Source organism: Nerophis ophidion, linkage group LG01 (assembly GCF_033978795.1).
Source record: "Nerophis ophidion isolate RoL-2023_Sa linkage group LG01, RoL_Noph_v1.0, whole genome shotgun sequence".
NCBI classification, from domain to species: Eukaryota; Metazoa; Chordata; class Actinopteri; order Syngnathiformes; family Syngnathidae; genus Nerophis; species Nerophis ophidion.
The window spans coordinates 40,815,318-40,841,364 of NC_084611.1; the positions used below are offsets into that span (position 1 = coordinate 40,815,318).

At 42.7% G+C, this 26,047-nt stretch overlaps 1 protein-coding gene across 9 annotated transcripts in view; it reads left to right on the top strand.

The window, feature by feature from the left end:
* The window catches only part of taok3a (TAO kinase 3a), a 264,388-nt gene that overhangs the window by 50,444 nt on the left and 187,897 nt on the right, over window positions 1-26,047 (top strand). Inside the window, exon 3 of one of the 9 annotated variants that reach the window (XM_061903039.1) lies at window positions 10,968-11,226. The exons of 7 other annotated variants lie outside the window; for them this stretch is intronic. The gene's annotated coding sequence lies outside the window, so the exon portion shown is untranslated. Of the gene's footprint in view, window positions 1-10,967; window positions 11,227-21,692; window positions 21,716-26,047 lie in introns of those variants that run through there. One more of the 9 variants, XM_061903077.1, reaches the window with a different exon arrangement.

Below are 26,047 nucleotides of genomic sequence, written 5' to 3' on the forward strand. Positions count from 1 at the left end.
CAATTCAGTAGGATCTACAGCCCGCAGGCAACAGGAATGGTTTGATGAGAATGATGATCACATCAGAGATCTTCTCCAGGAGAAACATCGTCTGCACAAAGCCCACCTCAGCGATCCAACATCCTCTCAAAAACAGTCTGCTCTCAAGAACATCAAAGCAACCGTCCAGCGAGAGCTGCGTCGGATGCAGGACAACTGGCTCTTCCGAAAATCTGACGAGATTCAGTGCTATGCAGACCAGAATCACAGCAAGAAGTTGTATTGCACCCTCAAGGCGATCTATGGGCCCACAACATCAGGATCTTCCCCTCTCCTCAGTGCTGATGGCAGCACACTGGTCACAGACAGAGAGAAGATCCTTGAGCGCTGGGCTGAGCATTTACACTGTGTTCTCAACCGCCCCTCAGTCATTAATGAGGAAGCCATTGCACGCCTCCCTCAAGTCCCTGTCAACACCTCCCTTGACCAACCACCAACGGAAGCTGAGGTCATCAAAGCCATCAGTGAACTTCCAAATTGCAAAGCATCTGGTGCTGATGCAATTGCCTTTCACAGTATCATGTTAGACCCGCTCGACATCCATTGCTTTCCTCCTCTCCAAGGTTCTCATAGTCATCATTGTCACCAACGTCCCACTGGGTGTGAGTTTTCCTTGCCCTTATGTGGGCCTACCGAGGATGTCGTAGCGGTTTGTGAAGCCCTTTGAGACACTAGTGATTTAGGGCTGTATAAGTAAACAATTGATTGAATTCCAGCAGAAATTTACACAGCTGGTAGGCCACCTCTGACCAAACAACTGGTAGCCCTATTCTGCACCATGTGGAACCAAGGGAAGCTGCCACAGGAATTCAAAAACGCCTCCATCGTCCATTTATACAAATGCAAGGGCAACCGGCAGGACTGCAACAACCACCGCGGCATTGCTCTGCTGTCTGTAGCAGGAAAGATCCTGGCCAGAATTCTGCTAAACATCCTGACGGAACATCTTGAACACGAAGACCTCCTACCGGAGAGCCAATGTGGATTCAGGCAGGGTCGTGGTACAGCCGACATGATCTTCGCCGCTCGCCAACTCCAAGTGAAGTGCCGAGAACAGAACGTCACTCTATACTCCACCTTTGTAGATCTGACGAAGGCCTTCGACACTGTCAGCCGAGCGGGCCTCTGGAAGATCATGGCCAAGTTTGGCTGCTCAAACATTTTCATAAACATGGTCCGTGAATTCCATGATGGAATGCAGGCACAAGTCCAGGACAACGGCGCATCATCTGAGCCTTTCCATGTGGAAAATGGAGTCAAACAAGGCTGTGTTCTGGCACCCACTCTGTTTAGCATGATGTTCTCAGCCATGCTGAAAGATGCTTTCCGGTCTGGGGATATGGGGATAGACCTGTGCTACCGTACTGATGGCAAGCTGTTTAATCTGCGAAGACTCCAGGCAAAAACAAAAGTAAAGACCACCAAGGTTCACGACTTACTCTTTGCAGACTGTGTCCTGAATGCTTCCAACGAGCTGGAAATGCAACTGAGCATGAACAGCTTCGCCACAGCATGCTCAGACTTTGGACTCACCATCAGTACAAAGAAAACAGAGGTGATGCATCAACCCACTCTTGGAGACCCGTACACTGAGCCCCTCGTCAGCGTGAAGCGTGAGGACCTCAAAGCTGCTGAAAGGTTTGTCTACCTGGGTAGCACCTTGTCACGTATGAGCAACATCGACGAGGAAGTCACGCATAGGATAGCACATGGAAGTGCTGCATTCGGCCGACTCCGCAGTTCTGTCTGGGAGCGCAGAGGGCTCAGCCTACGGACCAAACTAAAGGTCTATCTTGCTGTTATCCTACCTGCCCTGTTGTATGCCTGTGAGACCTGGACTGTATACTGCCGGCATGCTAAACAACTTAACGCCTTCCACATGAGATCCCTCAGGAAGCTGCTCATTTTCAGGTGGCAGGACAAGATCCCAGACACCGAGGTCCTCCACAGGGCTGAGATGGAAAGCATCTATGCCATCCTCAAGCGTTCCCAGCTGAGATGAGCTGGCCATGTCTGCCGTATGTCAAACGAACGCCTACCAAAAATACTTTTGTACTGTGAACTGCACCATGGAAAGCGCTCACACGGCGGACAACGGAAACACTTTAAGGACACCTTAAAAACCAGTCTCAAGGGCTATGGTCTGGACCCAGAGACCTGGGAAGCCGTTGCCCAACACCGTTCAAACTGGCGCTCTGCAGTCTGGCATGGTGTAGCAGACTTCGAGGAAAAACGGATCCATGAAGCCGAACAGAAGCAACAGCTCCGCAAGACAAGAGACTGTTCCTCCCTCTCACCCAGCCAACCCCCAGCCATAACCTGCCCTCACTGCAGCCGGTCATTCCGTGCAAGGATTGGCCTCATCAGCCATCTTCGCACACACAAATCAACGTGAAGTCACCTGGTCATCTTTGAAAACGAAGGACAAACATGAACATACATATATATATATATATATATATATATATATATATATATATATATATATATATATATATATATATATATATATATATATATATATATATATATATATATATATATGTGTATATATATGTGTATAAAGTGGGGCAAAAAAAATATTTAGTCAGCCACCGATTGTGCAGGTTCTCCCACTTGAAATGATGACAGAGGTCTGTAATTTTCATCATAGGTACACTTCAACTGTGAGCGACATTGTAGGAATTTTTAAGAATTTATTTGTAAATTATGGTGGAAAATAAGTATTTGGTCAATAATAAAAATTCAACTCAATACTTTGTAATATAACCTTTGTTGGCAATAACAGAGGTCATACAATTACTATAGGTCTTTACCACGTTTGCACACACAGTAGCTGGTATTTTGGCCCATTCCCGTGATGTTTTGGGGCTGTCGACGAGCAACACGGACTTTCAACTCCCTCCACAGATTTACTATGGGGTTGAGGTCTGGAGACTGGCTAGGCCACTCCAGGACTTTCAAATGCTTCTTACGGAGCCACTCCTTCGTTGTGTTTGGGATCATTGTCATGCTGGAAGACCCAGCCACGTTACATCTTCAAAGATGATATCCGATATTCTGATATTGGCCTACTCTTAATTACTGATACTTATATCAACCGAAACAGATATATACAGTCATGGAATTAACACATTATTATGCCTAATTTTGTTGTGATGCCCCGCTGGATGCAAAAAACAATGTAACAAGATTTTCCAAAATAAATCGACTCAAGTTATGGAAAAAAATACCAACATGGCACTGCCATATTTATTATTGAAGTCAGAAAGTGCATTATTTTTTTTTAACATGCCTCACAACAGCAGTTTGGAATTTATGACATGAGGAGGTTGAGGTGGGCAGGGTCGGGGTAGCAGGGGGGTGTATATTGTAGCGTCCTGGGAGAGTTAGTGCTGCAAAGGTTTATGGGTGTTTGTTCTGTTGTGTTTATGTTGTGTTACTGTCATGATCCGTAGTCCGGATCATGTTTTGTTATTGTTTAGTTATGTTCTGTTAGTTTTGGACTCCCTTAGTTCCTGTTTTGTGCACTTTGGGTGTTTGTTTAGGTTACCATGGGTGCTAATTGGTTTCACCTGCCTCTGATTAGTGTTTTGCACGTTCACCTGCTGTCGAGCACTAGTCAGAGAGCTATTTATTCACGTTGCTCGCCACAGTCCCCGATGCATAATGTTTGCGGTATGCAACTGTCATTTTGGTGTATTCCTGCTCTTGATTCCTGTGCTAAGTTGGTGCCTCAGCTTCCCGTGCGATCGGCACGTTTTTCTTTTGTTTGTTTCTGTCTTTTTTGGTACTTGTATGATTCATGATTAATAAATCATCTCCTACCTCATGTTGTCGTCCGGAGCTGTCCGTTCTGCATTCTGGGAGAACAAACCTCGACCTGACCCCCCACATGCGACAGTTACGGTGTGGATGTTCTCCCGAAATGTTTGTCATTCTTGTTTGGTATGGGTTCACAGTCCATCCATCCATCCATCCATCTTCTTCCGCTTATCCGAGGTCGGGTCGCGGGGGCAGCAGCCTAAGCAGGGGAGCCCAGACTTCCCTCTCCCCAGCCACTTCGTCCGGCTCCTCCCGGGGGATCCCGAGGTGTTCCCAGGCCAGCCGGGAGACATATTGGTCTTCCCCGTGGCCTCCTACCGGTTGGTTGGCCTTAGGGAGGTGTTCGGGTGGCATCCTGACCAGGTGCCTGAACCACCTCATCTGGTTCCTCTCCATGTGGAGAAGCGGCGGCTTTACTTTAAAAGTTAAGTTAAAGTTAAAGTACCAATGACTGTCACACACATACAAGATGTGTCGAAATTATTCTCTGCATTTGACCCATCACCCTTTGAGTTCCTTCTGGATGACATAGCTTCTCACCCTATCTGTAAGGGAGAGCCCCGCCACCCGGCGGAGGAAACTCATTTGGGCCGTTTGTTCCTGTGATCTTGTCCTTTCGTTCATAACCCAAAGTTCATGACCATAGGTGAGGATGGGAACGTAGACCGACCGGTAAATTGAAAGCTTTGCCTTCCGGCACAACTTCTTCTTCACGACAACGGATCAGTACAACGTCCGCATTACTGAAGACGCGGCACAGATCCACCTGTCGATCTTAAGATCCACTCTTCCCTCACTCGTGAACAAGACTCCGAAGTGCTTGAACTCCTCCACTTGGGGCAGGGTCTCCTCCCCAACCCGGATATGGCACTCCACCCTTTTCCGGGCGAGAACCATGGACTCTGACTTGGAGGTGCTGATTCTCATTCCGGTCGCTTCACACTCTGCTGCGAACCGATCCAGTGAGAGCTGAAGATCCCGGCCAGATGAAGCCATCAGGACCACATCATCCGCAAAAAGCAGAGACCTAATCCTGCAGCCACCAAACCGGAACCCCCCTCAACGCCCTGACTGCGCCTAGAAATTCTGTCCATAAAAGTTATGGATAGAATGGGTGACTAAGGGCAGCCTTGGCGGAGTCCAACCCTCACTGGAAACGTGTCCGATTACTGCCGTAAATGCGGACCAAGCTCTGACACTGATCGTACAGGGAGCAAACCGCCAGGCCGCCAGACAGTCCGATACCCCATACTCTCTGAGCACTCCCCACAGAACTTCCCGAGGGACACGGTCAAATGCCTTCTCCAAGTCCACAAAGCACATGTAGACTGGTTGGGCAAACTCCCATGCACCCTCAATGACCCTGCCGAGAGTATAGAGCTGGTCCACAGTTCCACGACCAGGAGGAAAACCACACTGTTCCTCCTGAATCCGAGGTTCGACTATCCGGCGTAGCCTCCTCTCCAGTACACCTGAATAAACCTTACCGGGAAGGCTGTGGGTTCACAGTGTGGCGCATATTTGTAACAGCGTTAAAGTTGTTAATACGGCCACCCTCAGTGTGATCTGTATGGCTGTTGACCAAGTTTGCGTTGCATTCACTTGTGTGTGTGTGTGTGTGTGTGTGAAATGCCGTAGATATTATGTTTTTGGGCCGGCAAGCAAAAACACTGCCTCCAATATTGTTGTCTGGGTGTAAATCGGTAGAAATTCGGTAGAATGGTTGCCCCGGGAGATATTCGGGAGGGGCACTGAAATTCGGGAATCTCCCGGGAAAATAGGTGGGGTTGGCGCGCTGTACTTAGACTTCCTTTTTATTGTCATTCAAATTTGAACTTTACAGCACAGATAAGAACGAAATTTCGTTACATAAGCTCATGGTAGTGCAGGATAAAAAAAAGCAATAAGGTGCAGATATAATCAAATAAATATACATAAATAATATATAAATATATATGTATAAAATAAATATGTATATATAAATATATATAAATAATTACTGTACAGATAAATATATTGCACTTTTTCACATGCGTCCACGTTTATATTGTCTTTTTTATTCCAGTGAGTTAATCAATTTTGGGGGGAGTTGAGGGGATAATTTAATTATGATGCGTTCAACAGTTTTACGGCCTGAGGGAAGAAGATGTTACAGAACCTGGAGGTTGTGCTTCGGAGGCTGCGGAACCTCTTTCTAGAGTCCAGCAGTAAAAACAGTCCTTGGTGGGGGTGGGAGTAGTCCCTGCAGATTTTCTGAGCCCTGGTCAGGCAGCGGCTTTTTGCGATCTCCTGGATAGGAGGAAGAGGAGTCCTGATGATCTTTTCCGCCGTCCTCACCACTCTCTGGAGAGACTTCCAGTCTGAGTCATTGCAGGCTCCAGTCCAGACAGAGATGCTGTTGGTCAGCAGGCTCTCTATAGTGCCTCTGGAGAATGTGGTGAGAATGGGGGGAGGGAGCTATGCTCTTTTCATCCGACGCAAAAAGTGCAAGCGCTGCTGAGCTCTTTTTAGAAGAGCTCCGGTGTGTAAGGACCAGGTTACTTGTACTTCTCCCTATGTCCGTGTACCACTCCCTACAGTGGCATTTTAAAAAGGCATACATTTTCCTTTTTGAAACCGATCCCTATAATTTTCAATATTACATTTTAAAGCATTTATCGGCCGATAATATCGTCAGTCCGATATTATCAAACATATCTACTTTAATCCCCTCATCGTTGGCCAAAATGTCAATTTTTGGGGTTGTTAATCTGTGCCGACTTATACAGTGACCAAGTTCTGCAGTGGGTGAATGTGAAGGTGGTCTGGAGTCATCTATTTTTGGTCCAGTTAGCTTTGAACATGACACAACGCTGATGACGCCTCATCTGCTGGCTTATCAGTGAAAGTAGGCCTCAAAGCTGCGCACAGCCTCTAATGCTGGGACTGGACAGCCTCCATTGGGTCAAGTGGAGATTTGCCTCTGATGAGTCTGGTTGTGTGTGTAGTGTGTAGTGTGTAGTGTGTAGTGTGTGTGTGTGTGTGTGTGTGGTGTGGAGGTGGGGTGAGGGGAGATTGTGTCACCAGCCAGTGGTGAATTCTTTTGGTATTTAAGTCTGTCTGGCCTAATATTTTAACCACAGGATTTCACGCCAAGTGTGGTCCGGTGCCAAGGCCAACAGATCATGATCACTACACGGCTGCCTTTTATGAACATTATACACTAGATATTCGCACGAGTGATATTCAGAGACCAACAGGGGAAAAACCTCAAATAATGGAAATTAGGGGTGTAACGGTGCACAAACATTTCGGTTCGGTACGTACCTCGGTTTAGAGGTCACGGTTTGGTTCATTTTCGGTACAGTAAGAAAACTACCGTATTTCCTTGAATTGCCGCTGGGGCGCTAAATAATTTAAAACCTCTTCTCACTCCGGTGTTTACCAAAGGCATGTGGTAAATTTTGGCCTGCGCTTATAAATTTGAGTGTGATGTAAGGATACTATCATGAAAAGCACATTTAAACAAAAAAACAATGGTCTTACCTTTACTTATAAATGAATTCCCTGCGCAGCTCCTTCTGATCAAAAGCATCGATAACTTGTTTATAGAAGTCTTCCTTATCTTTCTTCAGTTTTAAAAGTCTCTCTGTCTCGATGGAGATCTTCCTTTATTACCTCCTGCTTCGATTTAAAGGCCTACTGAAACCCACTACTACGGACCACGCAGTCTGACAGTTTATATATCAATGATGAAATATTAACATTGCAACACATGCCAATACGGCCTTTTTAGTTTACTAAATTGCAATTTTAAATTCCCCGCGAAGTGTCCTGTTGAAAACGTCGTGGAATGCTGACGTGGACGCGTGAAGGTCACAGACTGTTAGGAAATATTAGCGCTGCGCACACACACAGCTAAAAGTAGTCTGCTTTAACCGTATAATTACACAGTATTTTGGACATCTGTGTTGCTGATTCTTTTGCAATTTGTTCAATTATTAAGGGAGAAGTCAAAGTAGAAAGATGGAGTTGGGAAGCTTTAGCCTTTAGCCACACAAACACACGGTGATTCCTTGTTTAAAATTCCCGGAGGTGAAACTTTACTATGGATCAGAGCGGTCAAGCGAACATGGTTCCCGACCAAATGTCAACCAGCAGTTTTCGGTGAGAAAATTATGGTAAAAAGTCGCCACTTACCGAAATCAGCTGAGCTTGTGCCGTCCGTACAGCTGCCGTCGACTTCTATCAGACACTGGCCTCCAGACACCCGTGGATACACCCTTCCGATTATCAGGTACTATTAAACTCATTAAAACACTAGCAACACAATAGAAAGATAAGGGATTTCCCAGAATTATCCTAGTAAATGTCTCTAAAAACATCTGAATCTGTCCCAATGCAATCGCGTTTTTTTTAAAAAACTTTATTTTTTATTTTTTAGTCCGTCGCTATCAATATCCTCAAACACGAATCTTTCATCCTCGCTCAAATTAATGGGGAAATTGTCGTTTTCTCGGTCAGAATAGCTCTTTTTGTTGGAGGCTCCCATTTTAAACATTGTGAAGATGTGAGGAGCCATCAACGAGTGACGTCATCGTCTGCGACTTTCTGTACAGGCAGGGCTTTTCCGTTAGCGACCAAAAGTTGCGAACTTTATCGTCGATGTTCTCTACTAAATCCTTTCAGATAAAATATGGCAATATCGCGAAATAATCAAGTATGACACACAGAATGGACCTGTTATCCCCGTTTAAAAAAGAAAATCTAATTTCAGTAGGCCTTGAAAGTCCAGTTTAGAAAACTGTTTTATTTTAGATATGTAATCCTCCATGTTAAAAGTGCAAGCGAGAGGAAAAAATAAACCATCGCTGCTCACTCTTGCTGCTTGTTGTCACTTCTGCAGCCGAGTAGTCGCAAGAAAGATCACTAGCGCCCTCTACCACCAGGAGGCGGAAGTCATTTAATGACTCATATTTGACACATGCAGCAACGGTATATTAATAAAACATAGCTGCTTACTGTTCTTTTTAGCAAAATCAATTGCTTGGACCTTGAATCCTACTGAATAGCTCTTAATCTTCTTCCCTTTGTGTGATTTCAAATGATTGAAATCAGCCTCCTCCATTTTGAAAATGATGACAGGTGAAGTGTCACTCGTGACGTGACAAGTTTGACCCGGCGGAAATTCGAGGCATATGCTAATTATGTTGCGAAACGAGTTTGACCCGGGGGAAATTCTAGTCATGCGCCAATAAAAATAATATTTTGCGAAACGGGTTTGACCCAGCGTTAATCTTGAGCTGGCGGTAATGCTAAGCATGCGCTAATTATTTTGCGAAACGAGTTTGACCCGGCAGTAATTCTAGGCAGGCGCGTACCATATACTCGGCAGCAATTCAAGGGAATACGGTAAATATAATATTTGGGTTATTTATTTACCAAATTTGTAAACAATGGCTTTATCCTTTTAACATTGGGAACACTACAATAATTCAGCCCACGATAATCAACATTAAACTGCCTCAAGTTGTTGCTTGGATTAAATAAAATGACAAAACTTTTCTTCTACATATAAAAAGTGCAACATTAAACAGTTTCACGTCAACTCATCATGCTTAATTTATTACAGCATTTGGGAAGACTGTAGTTTTTTATTATGTAAATGTTATATTTGTATCAACATGTGATAGCAGGGACCCTGCATTTCAAAGCTTTTCTGTCCGTAAAACACACACACACACACACACACACACACACACACACACACACACACACACACACACACACACACACACACACACACACACACACACACACACAGAAGAACCAGATGTGCCGTATTAGTGGGTGTGGGGGCGAGGGGGTCGTGATCTCTGGTTGTGATTGTAGGGATGATGTCGTCTCCGAGGACCAATAAGGAAACGGCGAAGCGCGTGAAAACGCCCTCAGTCGGCGGTCTGGACGCGGCGGCGGTCCACTATTGTCTCCTGTCGGAGGACGGGCCACACCCGTCACTTTGCACATACTTGCCTGACCAGAAGCGGGGCGGCTGGTTATTACAGGGTTACGTTTCAGAGATCATGTCTGCGAGACGCACGGGGGTGCAGTAAGTGCGTTAGGCGTGTTGGGCCAACGTGGTTTTAAGATGTGGAGCGTAAGAGCGTAGACACAATGTGGCTGCCCAGAGCCAGCGTTTAGGAAAGCAACAAAAATAGCCAAAAGCTTTCAGACACAAAAGCGTGACACGTTTCAACGTCGTTTTCTTGCGAATAAAAAAAGAATCGTGTTACTTATTCATAGACCTTTTTTCCTGTTTTACCACAAACATTTGCAATGTCAAAATGCAGCCAAACAATTATTGATCAGAACAGAGAACTTTTTTTTTGGCTTAATTTGTTGTTGCTGTGACTCATGTTGTTCACTTTGCCAAAGACTCAGTGTTAGCAGTGCTGATAATGTTGGGCATGTTTGTAACTACAGATGTCCGATAATGGCTTTTTTGACGATTTTGTCCAACTCTTAATTACCGATACCGATATATAGAGTCGTGGAATTAACACATTATTATGCCTAGTTTTTTAGTGATGTCCCACTGGATGCATTAAACAATGTCAAACTCGTTTCCCAGAATAAATCAACTTAAGTAATGGAAAAAAATAACAACATGACACTGCCATATTTATTATTGAGGTCACAAAGTGCATTATTTTTTTTTTAACATACCTCAAAACAGCAGCTTGGAATTTGGGACATGCTCTCCCTGAGAGAGCATGAGGAGGTTAAGGTGGACGGGGTTGGAGGGTGGGGGTGGGGGGTGGGGGGGTGGAGCGGGGATTAGAGAGGCGGGCTTTTTGTAGGAGGTAGCGGGGGTGTATAGTGTAGCATCCCAGAAGAGTTAGTGCTGCAAGGGCTTCTGGGTATCAATCAATCAATGTTTATTTATATAGCCCTAAATCCTAAGTGTCTCAAAGGGCTGCACAAGCCACAACAACATCCGCGGTTCAGCGCCCACATAAGGGCAAGGAAAAACTCACAACCCAGTGGGACGTCGATGAGAATGACTATGAGAAACCTTGGAGAGGACCGCAAATGTGGGTAACTCCTCCCCTGTCCCCCTCTAGGAGAGACCGGATACATTGGACGTCGAGTGGGTCGGACATAATATTGTGGAAGTGCAGTCCATAATGGCTCTAGCATAATAGTGAGAGTCCAGTCCAAAGTGGGGCAAGGAGTATACCAGCAGGAGACCATCCCGAGTGGAGACGGGTCAACAGCACAGAGATGTCCCCAACCGATGCCCAGGCGAGCGGTCCACTCAGGACATCCAGCACTTCATCCATGGCCACCGTACCTGTGCCTCCCCCCACCCACACCCACGAGGTAAAGGGGGGCAGAGGAGAAAAGAAAAGAAATGTCAGATCAACTGGTCTTAAAGGGGGGTTCTATTTGAAGGCTACAGTATACAAATTAGTTTTAAGATTGCACTTAAATGCTTCTACTGGTATTTGTTCTGTTGTGTTACGGTGCGGATTTTCTCCCGAAATGTGTTTGTCATTCTTGTTTGGTGTGGCTTCACAGTGTGGCGCATGTTGTTTATACGGCCACCCTCCGTGTGACCTGTATATTGTGTGTGAAAATCAGTAGATATTATGTGACTGGGCCGGCATGCAAAGGCAGTGCCTTTAAGGTTTATTGGAGCTCTACTTCTCCCTACGTCCGTGTACACAGCGGCGTTTTAAAAAGTCATACATTTTACTTTTTGTAAAAGATACCGACAATTTCCGAAATTGCATTTTAAAGCATTTATCGGCACTCCGATATTATCAGACATTTTTACTTTGTATAGTTCAAGACATAAGGTCATTTAAAACCAGCACTGCTTTTCATAATGGCGGCAATGTTTTGATGTTAAAGGTCTAAAAAAAATTATGTCAAACGTCTGGCTGGCCGAATTGAAAATCTTAAAAGGCACTTGATAAAAGTACAGTATTTTTCATTCCTATATTCAAAAACACTGTTCAGTTTGTAATGTTACAATTAGAGATGGCCGATAAATGCTTCAAAATGGATATTAAATCAGAAATTATCGGTTTCAAAATTATCAGTATCGGTTCCTTTAAAAGTAAAATTTATAACTTTCTAAAAGCTGCTGTGTACACGAACTTAGAGAGAAGTACAGAGCGCCAATAAAACCTTAAAGGCACTGCCTTTGCGTGCCAGCTTAGTCACATATCTACAGCTTTTCACACACACAAGTGAATGCAAAGCATACTTGTTCAACAGCCATACAGGTCACACTGAGGGTGGCCGTATAAACAACTTTAACCCTGTTACAAATATGCGCCACACTGTGAACCCACACCAAAACAAGAATGACAACAGGAGAACATCCACACCGTAACACAACAGAACAAATAACCAGAACCCCTTGCAGCGCTAACTCTTCCGGGACGCTACAATATACACCGCCCGCTACTCTCTACACCCTCCCACCTCAACCTCCTCATGCTCTCTCAGGGAGAGCATGTCTCAAATTTCAAGCTGCTGTTTTGAGGCATGTAAAAAAAAATGCACTTTGTGACTTCAATAATAAGTATGGCAGTGCCTTTTTTTTTTTTTTTTACTTTTTTTTTTTTCTAGTCCTTCACTCTCATCATCCTCATCCAGGAATCTTTCATCCTTGCTCATATTAATGGGGGAATTGTCGCTTTCTCGGTCCGAATCGCTCTAGCTGCTGGTGGCCATGATTCTAAACAATGTGAGGATGTGAGGAGCTCTACAACCCGTGACGTCACGCGCACATCGTCTGCTACTTCCGGTACAGGCAAGGCTTTTTATTAGCGACCAAAAGTTGCGAACTTTAGCGTCGATGTTGTCTACTAAATCCTTTCAGAAAAAAATATGGCAATATTGCGAAATGATCAAGTATGACACATAGTATGGACCTGCTATCCCCGTTAAATAAGAAAATCTCATTTCAGTAGGCCTTTAATATTGAATCAAAATCAATGTTATTATAAATTATTGACCTATCCAAGGTTCCCATTACTTCACATCAAATATTCCACTAAGAAAAATATTTTTGTTGGAAGATTTAGCAAATTTGTTAAATAACCAAAACAATTATATTTTGTTTTCTTACTGTACCGAAAATGAAAAGAACATTGACCTCTAAACTGAGGTACGTACTGAGCCGAAATTTGTGTACCGTTACAAAACAAACGTTTACAAAAAATACACATTTTTAATACAACCTCTACTGTATATTTGATTAATACTTAGGCCTACAACTCTTTTGTATTTTTAATGTTTGCTATTATGATGGTACTTTGGGAACTCTTTTCTGAGGCGGTACTGATGTAGCGTACAGGTGCATGTCAATACATGAGTATTTCGGGCAAAAGTTGATGGACATCCGGAGTTTCCATCCATCCATTTTCTCCAGCTTATTTCCTTTGGGGTCGCGGGGGGCGCTGGTGCCTATCTCAGCTACAATCGGGCGGAAGGCGGGGTACACTGTGGAGAAGTCGCAGGGCCAACACAGATAGACAACATTCACACTCACATTGACACACCAGGGATGATTTAGTGTTGCCAATCAACCTATACTCAGGTGCATGTCTTTGGGAGGTGGGAGGAAGCCGGAGTACCCGGAGGGAACCCATGCGTTCACAGGGAGGACATGCAACCTCCACACAGAAACATCCCGAGCCCGAGATTGAACCCTGATTACTCAGGACCTTCGTACTGTGAGGCAGAAGCACTAACCCCTCTTCCACCGTGAAGCCCACATCCGGAGTTTAATTCAGACAAATTGAAGCTGAGGTTTCTAACATCCATTTTTCCGTTGAATTTGCAACGTTTCTCTCAGGCGTGTGTTAGTGTGTATTTGCTTCTGGATCCCTTCTGTGTGTGTATTACTCAGCGGAATGATAGAACAAACTGTAAGACAGAGATGCTTGGGGAGATTAAAACGGGAGAGGAAACCCCAAAGAGGAAACGAGCATATAGGCCACTGAGTCATCTTTCTTGCCTTTTGCCTCGCTGTGTTCAAATGTACACTGATGTTATAAATGATGTACATCATCACTGGCTTTGCACACAGCCAGGGAGAAAGCCAACACATGGGTCTTTTAAAAAAAATTAAAAAAAATTGCCTGTTAAAGTCTGCACGTAATTAGTTTAAGAATAATTGGAATTCAGAACTTAGCATTTAGATCACGACTGATTCATCGGAATGGTTTCTTTTTCCAGCAAAAAGAAAGAGTGGGAGTCAAATCTGCCCGGTGGAGGAGATGCTTGCCCACTGCGATGAGGGTAGTGCGGAATTATCAACACAGAAAAGACGTCTAAATAACATGTTAGTGTGGCTGAAAGGGTGTAGGCATGACTCGGGGCTGCAAATAAGTGTCTTAGGTTTCCACTCGTCATCATGTTGATGCTCGTTGTCAAATGTGGTTGTGGAGGCCACATTTCCACAAAAGCAGTTTGTCAGGCGCACACAGCTGCTGGTTGGACCGCTCGTGATGCTTTGAGTTTTGAGATTAGTTTTCTTTGCCCTGATGTGAGGATCTGAGCCGAGGATGTCGTTGTGGCTTGTGCAGCCCCTTGAGACACTCGGGATTTAGGGCTATATGAGTAAACATTGATTGATTGATTGATGCTTCAAATGTAGCCACTTTGGGAGGTTGCCTACAGCCACAGCTGTTGATGTCAAAGATCCCAGTGGTTATTTTGCTTCTGAACACCACACACTCGGTTGCTATGAGAGATGGGTTGGTTGAATAAAGGCGTTACTTGGAGTAGTAGAGAGAAAGTTTATCCATTTTCTACCGCTTGTCCCTTTCGGGGTCGCGGGGGGTGCTGGAGGGACAAGCGGTAGTATATGGATGGAAGGATATATATATATATATATATATATATATATATATATATATACACATTTTCTACCGCTTGCCCCTTTCGGGGTCGCGGGGGGTGTTGGATGGACAAGCGGTAGAAAATTGTGGATGGACGGATATATGTATAAATATATATAACATATTTATTTAAAAACATTTCCAATAATTAAAAAAAAAAAAAAAGAAAATATATATTTTTTTAAACAAAAAAAACAATAAATAAATAAATACATTTAAAAATGAATATATATATATATGTATATATATATATTTTTTTTCTTAGATCTGTCCTGTCCAGCCACTCTGGCAAATCATATTGTTAATGCCCATATTTTTTGTAAAGTAAAAGAAATGTTGGACACTTCCCTTGTTGCCTTATGTGTATTTGACTTTATTAAATGTTTGGGTACAATGTGTTTGAACAAAATATGTTTTCTTTTAAGTGATACAGCAATTTATCAGAGCTGTTTATTTATTTTATGGGGGAATGTAGTTAATCAGAGAACTGTCACCCAATCTTATTAAAAAAATATATATATATATTTATTATGAATGGAGAATCTTTTTGAATCCAGTATCCTTTCTGAATGGAATCGTCACCGGCAAGAATCGAATCGTGTGTCACAGCCCTGTTGTTTCTTTGCATGACGTATGAATTTATCACTGGTGATTGACGGGGATGCGAGTGGGGGAGGGACGGGGGGTGCGTCAGCAGAAGTGATATCAGCTGTTACTCATGGAGGAAGTGAGAGGGTGACAGAAGATGGCTGACTTTGCTGACTGCATTGATAGACCACATTTACATGTTGTCCCGATACTAATATTTCGATAATTTTCGGTACTTTTCGGTGCTTTTTTAAATAGAGGGGACCACAAATATGGCATTATTGGCTTTATTTTAACAAAACATCTTACGGTACATTAAACATATGTTTTTTATTGCAAGTTTGTCCTTAAATAAAATAGTGAACATACAAGACAACTTGTCTTTTAGTAGTAAGTAAGCAAACAAAGGCTCCTAATTTAGTTTTAAACCAGGAGGCTCAAATTCAATTTACCTGGGGGCCACTGGATGCAGAGTCTGGGTGAGGCTGGGCTGCAATAAAATATTTCTTAAGAAAACTCTTTTTAAACTTCTTTATTTTTATTTTCAACACAAAGTCAAATCAAAATATAAATGAACAAAATGAGAATTTGGGCCCTGCCACGAGGTGGCGACTTGTCCAGGGTGTACTCTGCCTTCTGCCCGATTGTAGCTGAGATAGGCACCAGCGCCCCCCGCGACCCTAAGGGGAATAAGTGGTAGAAAATAGATGGATGGATGAGAATTAAGTAAATAAATCAGTCATGAGTAATAACAATAATACCGTATTTTTCGGAGTATAAGTCGCTCTGGAGTATAAGTCGCACGGGCCGAAAATACATAATAAAGAAGGAAAAAAACATATACATCGCACTGGAGTATAAGTTGCATTTTTGGAGGAAATTTATTTGATAAAATCCAACACCAAGAACAGACATTTGAAAGGCAATTTTCAATAAGTAAAGAATAGTGAACAGTCTGAATAAGTGTACGTTATATGAGGCATAAATAACCAACTGAGAAGGTGCCTGGTATGTTAACATAACATATTATGGTAAGAGTCATTCAAATAACTATAACATATAGAACATGCTATACGTTTACCAAACGATCTGTCAGTCCTAATCGATAAATCCCATGAAATCTTATACGTCTAGTCTCTTACGTGAATGAGCTAAATAATATTTGATATTTTATGGTAATGTGTTAATAACTTCACACATAAGTCACTCCTGGGTATATTTCACACCCCCGGCCAAACTATGAAAAAAACTGCAACTTATAGTCAGAAAAATGCGGTAATTTGATTTCTCCAGTCAGCGACAATGTGTACACATACTTACTGTGATGTTATGAGCTAGAGAATATAAGAACTACACTACCCAGCATGCAACATGTCGGCAGCTAGAATGTGCTTATAAGCGCGCTATGGAGTTTACAGTCACGGTAGCACGATTGGCCCCGAACGGGCTAACATGACTAACCTGTTAAACGTCCGATTCGCCCAGCGTTTCGCAAGTGACGTCAGTGTTCGGCCCTCGAGAACCACATACCGCACCGTGATTGGTAGATTCCTTCAGTTTCGCACACAACGCTGCCAAGCTATATAAAACTTGCGGGCCGCACTAACATTAAACTTTCATATCAAAATAACGTCTTGCGGGCCGCATGTCTTAAATGCACTTTAATTTAGTGTTGTTTTGATATGTCATCTCAGTGACATCATGCACAAAAGTGCACTTTTTTTTTTTTAAAGGCCTACTGAAACCCACTACTACCGACCACGCAGTCTGATAGTTTATATATCAATGATGAAATCTTAACATTGCAACACATGCCAATACGGCCGGGTTAGTTTATTAAATTGCAATTTTAAATTTCGTGTTGAAATATCCTGCTGAAAACGTCTTGGTATGTTTACGCGTGTGCGCGACGTCACGGATTGTAGAGGACCTTTTGTTCCAGCATCATGGCCAGTTATTAATTGTCTGTTTTCATCGCAAAATTCCACAGTATACTGGACATCTGCATTGGTTAATCTTTTGCAATTTGTTCAATGAACAATGGAGACATCAAAGAAGAAAGCTGTAGGTGGGAAGCGGTGTATTGCGGCCGGCTTTAGCAACGGTGTTTCATTGTTTACATTCCCGAAAGATGACGGTCAAGCTTTAATGTGGAACAGAGATGTCAAGCGAACACGGTTGGATTGAACCACACACACAAAGTACAGTGTATTATGTGTATTAATAAAACATTTTTTACCATTCTGTATTCTGAAGGCGATCTATGTCGTGTGCTACTCCAGCATCAATATCAGCAGCGTCCTCCTGACCGTCACCGTCAAGTTCAAAGCGGTATGGCTCTATCCCTTGTTGCGGTTGGGCCTGGCTGAGTGGTCCTGACTCCCCCACGGCTGCCACGGCTCCTCTTACAGCATCTTCCCTATCTGAATTGCTCCCACTGCCCTCTTGTCTTTTTTTTTTTTTTTTCTATTCCTTCACTTTCACTTTCCTCATCCACGAATCTTTCATCCTCGCTCAAATTAATGGGGAAATCGTCGCTTTCTTGGTCCGAATAGCTTTCGCTGCTGGTGGCCATGATTGTAAACTATGTTCAGATGTGAGGAGTTCTACAACCCGTGACGTCTGCTACTTCCGGTACATGCAAGGCTTTTTTATTAGCGACCAAAAGTTGCAAACTTTATCATCGATGTTCTCTACTAAATCCTTTCAGCAAAAATATGGAAATATCGCAAAATAATCAAGTATGACACATAAAATGGACCTGCTATCCCCGTTTAAATAAGAAAATCGCATTTCAGTAGGCCTTTAAACTATTGTAGTGGCGTGAAACTTGTGATTTAGGGCTTTATAAATATCAATCAATCAATCAATCAATGTTTACTTATATAGCCCTAAATCACTAGTGTCTCAAAGGGCTGCACAAACCACTACGACATCCTCGGTAGGCCCACATAAGGGCAAGGAAAACTCACACCCAGTGGGACATCGGTGACAATAATGACCCAGTGGGACGTCGGTGACAATGATGACTATGAGAACATGATACTGTGAAAGATCAATCCATAATGGATCCAACACAGTCGCGAGAGTCCAGTCCAAAGCGGATCCAACACAGCAGTGAGAGTCCCGTTCACAGCGGAGCCAGCAGGAAACCATCCCAAGAGGAGGCTGATCAGCAGCGCAGAGATGTCCCCAGCCGATACACAGGCGAGCAGTACATGGCCACCGGATCGGACCGGACTCCCTCCACAAAGGAGAGTGGGACATAGAAGAAAAAGAAAAGAAACGGCAGATCAACTGGTCTGAAAAGGGAGTCTATTTAAAGGCTAGAGCATACAAATGAGTTTTAAGGTGAGACTTAAATGCTTCTACTGAGGTAGCATCTCGAACTGTTACCGGGAGGGCATTCCAGAGTACTGGAGCCCGAAATGAAAAAGCTCTACAGCCCGCAGACTTTTTTTGGGCTTTGGGGATCACTAATAAGCCGGAGTCCTTTGAACGCAGATTTTTTGCCGGGACATATGGTACAATACAATCGGCAAGATAGGATGGAGCTAGACCGTGTAGTATTTTATACGTAAATAGTAAAACCATAGTCACATCTTAAGTGCACAGGAAGCCAGTGCAGGTGAGCCAGTACAGGCGTAATGTGATCAAACTTTCTTGTTCTTGTCAAAAGTCTAGCAGCCGCATTTTGTACGAACTGTAATCTTTTAATGCTAGACATGGGGAGACCCGAAAATAATACGTTACAGTAATCGAGGCGAGACGTAACAAACGCATGGATAATGATCTCAGCGTCTTTAGTGGACAGAATGGAGCGAATTTTAGCGATATTGCGGAGATGAAAGAAGGCCGTTTTAGTAACGCTTTTAATGTGTGCCTCAAAGGAGAGAGTTGGGTCGAAGATAATACCCAGATTCTTTACCGTGTCGCCTTGTTTAATTGTTTGGTTGTCAAATGTTAGAGTTGTATTATTAAATAGAGTTCGGTGTCTAGCAGGACCGATAATCAGCATTTCCGTTTTTTTGGCGTTGAGTTGCAAAAAGTTAGCGGACATTCATTGTTTAATTTCATTAAGACACGCCTCCAGCTGACTACAATCCGGCGTGTTGGTCAGCTTTAGGGGCATGTAGAGTTGGGTGTCATCAGCATAACAGTGAAAACTAACACCGTATTTGCGTATGATGTCACCTAGCGGCAGCATGTAGATGCTGATAAAATATGGCAATAATCGCAAAATGATCAAGTATAAAACATAGAATGGACCTGCTATCCCCGTTTAAACAATAAAATCTCTTTTCAGTAGGCTTTTAATGCAGTATGAAGAAGAATGTTTTAATGTAAACACATCGAATCATCATACTGCTGTGATTATATGCATCAAATGTTCATTCAAGACTAAGGCAAAATATCCAGATATATATCGTGTATCGTGATATGGCCTAAAAATATGGAGATATTAAAAAAAAGGCCATATCCCCTAGGTCTTTTAAGAAGAGGATGAATAACCGCTTTTTTGAATGCTAGGGGAACAGTGCCCGAGGAAAGTGATAAGTTTATAATATTTAGCACTGATGGACCTAATAATACAAAGAGCTCCTTGATCAGTTTCCCAGGAAGAGGGTCAAGTAAACACGATGTTTGTTTTATTCCATTTACACGTTGTAACAATTCCTCTAATGTTATTTCCGCAAAACGAGAGAAACTATTTTGGAGGGCAGTATCCGCCGTATATACAATCGTGTCAGTGTTAATAGAACCCCGTTGTAGCTGGGACGCATTGTCTTTAATCTCCTTTCTAATGACTTCAATTTTCTTACTAAAGAATTGCATAAAGTCATCAGCTGAGTGGGTGGAGCTACTGGAAGGAGTCCCTTGTTGGGTTAGCGATGCTACCGTACTAAACAAAAATTTAGGATCGTTTTTATTACGGTGGATGAGATTTGAGTAATAATTAGCTTTAGCTAAGGTAAGCATGCGTTTATAAGTTATTAAACCATCACTAAATGCTTGATGGTGCACCTCAAGTTTAGTCGTGCGCCATTTGCGTTCCAGCTTTCTGCATGATAATTTCTGAGCTCTAGTTTCTTCTGTAAACCACGGGGTGCGCTTTTTTGGAGCCTTTTTTAACTTTAGCGGTGCTATGTTATCAATGGTTTCGCGCAGGGCGTCGTTAAAGTTGTTAGTGAGGTTATCAATAGAGCCCACATACTTTGGGAATGGTGCCATTACCGAGGGCAGTAGGTCAGCAAGAGTTGTCGTTGTGGCCGTATTAATGTTGCGGCTGCTATAGCAGTTATTATTATTATTAGTTTGACGAACATGCGTCTGAACCTCGAATTTTATAAGGTAATGATCGGACAATACTTTAGTATACGGGAGTATCGTAACTTTGGAAGCGGTGATACCCCTGACAAGCACTAGGTCTATCGTATTACCGTTGCGATGCGTGGGTTCATTTATTATTTGTGTGAGACCACAGCTATCAATTATAGTCTGGAGCGCTACGCACGGTGGGTCCGATGGGGTATTCATATGGATATTAAAGTCCCCCATTATGATTATATTATCGGCGTGTGTCACTAGATCAGCAACGAACTCTGGGAATTCATTGATAAAGTCCGAACAGGGCCCTGGGGGGCGGTAGATAACAGCCAGGTGTAGAGGCAGCGGTGTGACAGACCTCATAGTAAGCACCTCAAACGATTTATATTTATTATTTATGTTAGAACTAAGGTTAAAGTTTTCGTTGTATAAATAAACATTGATTGATTGATTGTACATTAGGCGCACCGGGTCATAAGGCTTACTGTCAATTTTTGACAAAATGAAAGGATTCTAAGTGCGCCTTATAGTGCGAAAAATCCGGCATGTTATTTCCTCGGTTGTGTAGAGTAGGGCAGCGTTGTGTTTGGCATAAAGGCCACATGGCAGCTGACATAAATATAGGAGGATTTTCACCAGCGCTGTCACAGCTGAGCTTTAAGCTCTTGCATGAAATTTCTGGCCGTGCGCTCGCGTGTCTTAAGAGGGGAGCGAAGCCTCGCTCGCTGCGTTGCTGAAACTCTGACAATCGCTGCTGGTCAAAATCCTCCCCTGGTGAGTCAGAGAGAGAGAGAGCGGCAAGCTGCTTTGCCGAGAGGACATGCAACATTCATGACAGCATGGGTGTCGCTGTAAGCCTTACATGTGCACGGACACGCATGGACGTCCCGTATCATCACTGCTGCATTTCATCAACGAGCGCACACACACTCCAAATGATCTCTCGTTTGTGGAGGCCTGAGCAGGCGGCCAAAGTGCTCGTCTAAAGCCCAAAAGGATTTAGCAATCAAGAGGAGCAGAGAGATTAATGAACGGTAGGTGGGAAGTCCTTCTCAGCCCCAAATATCAAAAACATGCTAAAACGTCACACCTTAAGCGCTCAAAAGTAAGGCTCAGGTATTCAAAATGTGGGGTAGGGGATATGGCCTTTTTTTTAATATCTCCATATTTTTAGGCCATATCACGATACACGATATATATCTGGATATTTTGCCTTAGTCTTGAATGAACATTTGATGCATATAATCACAGCAGTATGATGATTCGATGTGTTTACATTAAAACATTCTTCTTCATACTGCATTAAAAGCCTACTGAAAAGAGATTTTATTGTTTAAACGGGGATAGCAGGTCCATTCTATGTTTTATACTTGATCATTTTGCGATTATTGCCATATTTTCGCTGAAAAAATTTAGTAGAGAACATCGACGATAAAGTTTGCAACTTTTGGCCGCTAATAAAAAAGACTTGCAATTACCGGAAGTAGCAGACGATGTGCGCGTGACATCACGGATTGTAGGGCTTTTCACATCCTCACATTGTTTATGATGTGAGCCTCCAGCAGCAAGAGCTATTCGGACCGAGAAAATGACGATTTCCCCATTAATTTGGGCGAGGATGAAAGATTTGTGAATGAGGATATTGAGAGTGAAGGACAAGAAAAAAATAAATAAATAAAGACAGGGCAGTGGGAGCGATTCAGATGTTATTAGACACATTTACTTGGATAATTCTGGAATTTCCCTTATCTGTTTATCGTGTTACTAGTGTTTTAGTGAGATCATATAGTCATACCTGAAAGTCGGAGGGGTGTGGCCACCGGTGTGGTGACCACCAGTGTCTCTGAGGGAAGCCACGTTTCTCGACGAGGCGAAGCGAAGGCAGCCGGTCGGGCCGGGCTGAGCTTTTTTCCCCCTCCTCCTCGGTGGAAGCATCCCACGTTCGGGGGGGGCCGGTCGGCGGAGGCAAGAGAGTCCCGAAGCTGCTTCTTTTACAGGTGCACGAGGAACGACGCAAGCTATCCGCTCATGTTTACTGTAAGAGCAGACTTATTACCACAAATTTCTCACCGAAACCTGCCGGTTGACTTGTGGTAGAGAACCATGTTCGTTTGACCGCTCTGTTCCATAGTAAAGCTTCACCTTCGAGAATGTAAACAATGAAACACCGGCTGTGTTTGTGTTGCAATGAAAAGAGACGACTTATAGCTGGGAACGATGCTGGAACAAAATGTCCTCTACAATGCGTGACGTCATACCGCGACGTTTTAGCACGATACTTCCGCGCAAAATTTTAAATTGCAATTTAGTAAACTAAACCGGCCATATTGGCATGTGTTGCAATGTTAAAATTTCATCAGTCATATATAAACTATCAGACTGCGTGGTCGGTAGTAGTGGGTTTCAGTAGGCCTTAATATATGTTCATTTTACACTTTCATGCAGAGAAGGAAATCACAACTAAGTCAATTGACCAAAAGTGTATTCATTAAACAGTTATTAAACAGTGGCACAAACATTCGTGTCATTTCCAAAACAGAAAGTGCAAGATTGTCAGTCATTTTAGAACAAGCTATGAGGACACTTTTGTGCATGATGTCACTAAGATGACATAACAACACTAAATTAAAGTGCACTTTTTGTACAGAACCCCACTACAATAGTTTAAAACAAATAAAGTGCACTTTTGTGCATGATGTCACACAAAATATATCAATAAGTGCCAAATAAAAATGATTTGCATAATAGGAAATCAAAAAGTGTATGTCCTTCGTTCTGTGGTAGGTTCCTGTGGATGTTATCTCCTTCTGTTGTTGATTTTTTTTTTCATACAGTGTTGATCTGGAAATGGTTGATTCAGAATTTTGTGGGTGTGGCACCGAACGGAGATGTTGACATGCAAAGTTTCAAGCACTCTTTATTTTCTAGCGGGGTGACTTTTCAAATGATGCAACAAATTAGCAGTGGTGCTACTTTTTGTGGAAACGCTTCTGCCGCATAAATGTTCGACATAATCCCGCTTGAAGCCAAACCCCTGCCAGACGATGGACCCCGTGCGGTTTTCTTGGGAATTAATTCTTCCTTCATTTGTTACCCGATTCGCATCTTCTCTCTCTCGTATTATCACTCGCACCACAACATTAGTATCACAGCTAATGTTATCATGTCACGGGACCGTATGACGTTGCTCACGTGACAGTATGTGACGTATGTAAGAAGATGCACTTGTTTCTTGTCTCTCTTTCTCACAGAGACTTAAAATAGGGAGAAATGCATGTAGTGTAATGCCTGCAGCTAAAAACAAGTGTGTGAGAACGTATACTCCAAAATCACCATATAGTCATTTTCTATATCACACAGAGACAAACCTGCGATATATCGAGTATATCGATATTTCGCCCAGCCCTAATAAGACCCCTTTAAAGCGCCTTATAATCCGGGGCGCCTTTTGTGTGGCAAAGGACCTGAATAAACCCGCTCATCGGCCGTAAGCCTTATAATCCGGTGTGCCCTGTGGTCCAGAAAACAGGGTAAATAAGTATGTTCATCCTCATTGGCTGCTTTTTTTAAAGGATATTGGACTTTGCTCTGACATATTTTTTTTTTTCCTTTTGTCATGAAAAAGGGAGTTTTTTTGGGTTGGTGGACTAATTGTAAGCGTACCTTGTGGTTTTTATGTTTTAAGTAAAAAAAAAAAAAAATTAAATTTTTTTTTCAATTAAAAAATAATAAAAATTAATAAATTCTTCTGCGGCCCGGTTGGGGACCACTGCCTTAGAGGGCTGCCAAAAGACATCTGCTTCTGTGGTCCGTCCTTTGTAATACACGTTTCCACCACGTGTGCCAGTAGTGACAATATCAAATATACAGAATAAGTCATAGAGAAGTTCTTAGGCGCAAAAATTATGACTAAAGTTGTGAAGCTGTATTTTCATTTGCACTTCAATTTTATTGGCAGTTCATTTAAGAAACATGTAATTGTTATTTATTATTCACTTACTTAAAAGTTATTTATTACAGCACTGCGTTACTAAATGTAAATTCATTTTTCATTCGTGTTTTTGAGGTCCTTTTATAATATATTTGATTAGGGTTGTAATCAGCCTCACCCAAGTCTTGGTAATAATCTTTGTAATTAACACATGGTTTCATATTATCATATTGAATATGATTAAAATCAAGAGGAAGATTACTAATTCAGTGTTAATTTTTGAGTGGGGTCTAGCCCCCACTGTGGTGGATATTTGGTACCCGAGGTCAAAAAGGTTAAAAACCCCTGATATAGCGGATCTTTGCCAAGCACCGCTGGCAGTAGTTCCTTCAAAACAGCTCAGGTCGTATAGATATTTGATCGGATCAGTCCTTCAAAACAGCACAGCACCGGTGACATACAGCGATAGCTTAACTTAAGAGTAATTTGAGACTTTTTGTTATGCTTTAAGTTTCGAGCATATATTGACTTACGAGCATTCTCGCTCCCGGTTTAAAGGGGAACATTATCACAATTTCCAAAGGGTTAAAAACAATAAAAATCAGTTCCCAGTGACTTGTAATTTTTGAATTTTTTTTCTAAATTTTACCGGTCCCCGAATATCCCTAAAAAAAGCTTTAAAGTGCTTGATTTTCGCTATTTGCGATGCAACTATCCATTTCCCTGTGACGTCATACAGTGCTGCCAATGTAAACAAACAATGGCGGATACCACGGCAAGATATAGCGACATTAGCTCGGATTCAGACTCGGATTTCAGCGGCTTAAGCGATTCAACAGATTACGCATGTATTGAAACGGATGGTTGGAGTATGAAAGTATTGAAGAAGAAACTGAAGCTATTGAGCGAATAGCTATTGACGCTATTCATAGCCATAGCATGGCCGAATAGCTGCGTTAGCATCGCCCGTAAAATGTGCAGACCAAACGATCAGGACTTTCGCATCTTGTGACACTGGAGCAACTTAAATCCTTCGATTGGTAAGTGTTTTTTTTCGCATTAAATGTGTGTGGAAGGAAACATAATATAGTTGCAAATGCATCTGCAGGTTATCCATACATCTCTGTGCCATGTCTGCTTTTGCACCGCCGGTAAATAGCATATTAGCATCGATTAGCGTAGCATGTTAGCATCGATTAGCATAGCACGTTAGCATCGATTAGCTGGCAGTCAACATCAACAAAACTCACCTTTGTGAATTTGTTGACTTTATAGTTGCAAATGCATCTGCAGGTTATCCATACATCTCTGTGCCATGTCTGCTTTAGCACCGCCGGTAAATAGCATGTTAGCATCGTTTAGCGTAGCATGTTAGTATCGATTAGCTGGCAGTCACGCCGCAACCAAATATGTCTGATTAGCACATAAGTCAACA